Here is a 3,041-nt window from a genome sequence, read left to right on the forward strand (position 1 = left end):
TATCTTAGAAAGGAAATTCATGCAAAGAGATAAATTTTATTCTCGGGTCTCAGAAATTCTTATAGTAAAACCAACTCCTCCCTTGTCCAGAAAGGGAGAAAACTTCTTTTAATAATATTTTGTTAGTAATGTTAGGTGGCAAAATGGTATTTGTTACATGGTTAGTAATTCTCAATTAATTCAAGCATTGGAGAGATTGAGCTTAAGAAATTAATTATCTGAAATACTTATTTAAATGGGTTTTCTAAAAAGAAAATCCCAGAAGAATGAATGAATAGCTAAATTTTCCTCAAGCCAGGATACTTTTAACATAGAAAGCTTTCAATATATAAAAAGTGATGTAGTAAGAGTACTTGAACACATTTTCATATTTCCAAAGGCATACAAGTCAGCCTTCTGAGTATGTTTTGATACTTGTGAGGCTCTTAGGCATGCTTTATGACAAAGTAAACTGCATTCCATAGGTATAATGGGACTTAAGTTTTAATTTGCCTTTTAATCTTCTCTTCTGATAAATGGCTTTCAGCAAATGTAAAATTAATTAACAGTGATTTCTGAGATTTTTATTAATTCCTCTGTGTAGATTATTTATAAATTTAGAGTAGTTTAAATTACTTCTAGATAAATTATTAATGAACTGTGAGAGCTTAAAGCCTTAGAAATCTTTTACATGCTTAGCTATCTTTTTAATAGGAAAATTTGATCTAATAATTATTAGATTTAACAAGATGATATTCAGTTATCCTTATCTGTAGTTGCATTGTTCTCACAGATTATCTCTTGGGATTCTATTGTGGGTTTTTTTGTTTGTTTGTTTTAGGAGAGAATAATTAAAGGTAAAAATTAGCGAAGAAAAAAAGGAAACATTTCATGGTGAAATAAAGGTTATGTGCAACTCATGTTCGTTGTTAATGTCTTCTTTATCATTTAACATAATGTATAGTCAAAGTAGTTCTTAAATCAGTTGTTAAATTATTTTAACTGTAAGTATATCTAGTAAAGTAGGAGCTCAGTACATCTGCACTGTCAAATGTCCAGCAATTTTCGTGGAAAGTTTCAAATCCCTACTTACACACAGCATTCTAATGACAATCCTGACCAAAAGTGAGTCCCTAGAATGAGGAAAAATGATTAAATCTTCATTGCTACACTTAATAAAATAATCTATTTCACATAAGACTTGATGATTTACTCCATATAGCAATATATCTATATATATATATATAGTATTGCCTCTAAAAGATCACCATAAATTTATTGAGTGTAACATGAATAATATATTTTTTATTTTTATGTGGATTTATTTTCTTTTTTAATTAAAATTTTTATTTTAAGATACTTGCAGATTCACCTGTAGTTCTCAGAAAGAATACAGAGATACCACATTATCCTTTACCTGGTTTCCATCAATGGTAATATCTTGCTGAACTGTAATATTATATCACAGCCAAGATACTGACATTGATTCAGTCAAGATAGGGAACATTTCCATTACCATGAGAATCTCTCATATTGCTCTTTTATAGACAGCACATATTTGGATTATGTCTTATAGACCAACCTGCCAATTCCCGTCTTTAATTTGTGTTTTCAGATCATTTCCTTATAATTTAATTATTGAAATATTAAGGATTAAGTCTACCACTTCTTTTGTTTTCTATTCTGTTTCTCATGTTTTGTTTTCTTTTTTCTGCCTTCCCTGGGGTTACTTGAACATTTGTTTAGAATTCCATTTTGATCTATCTACAGGACTTTTGAGGTTATTTAGTTTTGAAGTTTATTAATGGTTGCTATAGGTTTTATATATACAAAACTTGTCACTATCTATTGGTGGTTGTAATCTTACCAGTTCAGATGAAGTAGGAAAATCTTGCCTCCTTTTATGTCATTTGGCAGCCCCTCATTCCTAATATAGTATCTTGAATATATACATTTAGAATCCCATTAAATAACATTATTTTTGTTTGATTAAGCTTAATTTGGAAAACTCAAGACAAGAAAGAAAGCCTATGTATCCATATTTTGCTGCCCATGTTCTCTTTTCTTCCTTCCTGATGCTCTAAGTTTCCTTCTTTTATTGTTCTCTTTCTGTTTACAAAACTTTATTCCTTTAGGGTAGATCTTCTGGCAATAAAGTCTCAATTTCCCTTCATCTGAGAATGTCCTGATTCTACCTTCATACCCTGAAAATATTTTCACTGGGTACAGTATTTCGGATTGACCACTTTGTTTTTTTTTTTTTTTTTTTGATTTAATAAAGTTTTATTTTCTAAAATGTACAGTTGGTGGGATCTTGCTCACGCATCTTCACCAGCAGCCGGGGCATCTCCACCCTTGGTGTTTCTGGTGTATATTACTTGAGCTCTGTGCTTTAAAACCAGTTTAATAAGTCCTTTACTAAGGAGCTCCTGAAGGGCTGCCCTGGCCAGGGAACCTCGAATCTTCAGTCTCAGAAACAACAGCTGGAGTAATAAGCTTATAGTTGGGAACTTCCTTACAGAGTTTGTCATATGTCACTTTGTCAAACAAGACCAGATTATTGAGCTTGTCTCGAACTTTGCCTTTGGACCACTTCTTCTTTATGGCCTTGCCCCCAGATTTGTTCACTGGGTCTTTGTCTTTCTTGGCCGACTTTCCGGCAACCTTCTTCTTGTCATCCTTGGGCTGCATAGCGAAGCTTGGAGAGCAGCGTCCACCCCGGCAGCCTCGCTAAGATGTCCGACAAAAAGGAAACGCTGCTCCCCAACCGGCCCAGAAACCTCCATCCGCAGCCAGCGCTTCCGGGGCAAGGGGCGGAGCCCGCGGAGGAAGGTCAGAGGCCCGGCCCCCTCGTCCAGCGGGGAGCAGGCCGGAGCGAGGGGATAGTCATTACCGAGCCCCGCACCCCGAACCCTGCCGATGACTTATTGGGCTTTGTCGCTAGTTGTGAGGCAGCCACACGTTGTATTCCCCGGCCCTGGAAACCAGTAAAGAGAGACAGAAAACAATCTGCCAGGCCTCGCAACGATCCTCGGCAGCCCCGCTAAGCGTGGTGCTTCACA

At 35.8% G+C, this 3,041-nt stretch overlaps 1 pseudogene; it reads right to left on the bottom strand.

Annotated features, from left to right (window-relative positions):
* Window positions 1-2,297: 2,297 nt before the first annotated feature.
* Window positions 2,298-2,685, bottom strand: LOC113929965 (annotated as a pseudogene).
* Window positions 2,686-3,041: the final 356 nt, after the last annotated feature.

Source organism: Zalophus californianus, chromosome 5 (genome assembly GCF_009762305.2).
Source record: "Zalophus californianus isolate mZalCal1 chromosome 5, mZalCal1.pri.v2, whole genome shotgun sequence".
Taxonomy (NCBI): Eukaryota; Metazoa; Chordata; class Mammalia; order Carnivora; family Otariidae; genus Zalophus; species Zalophus californianus.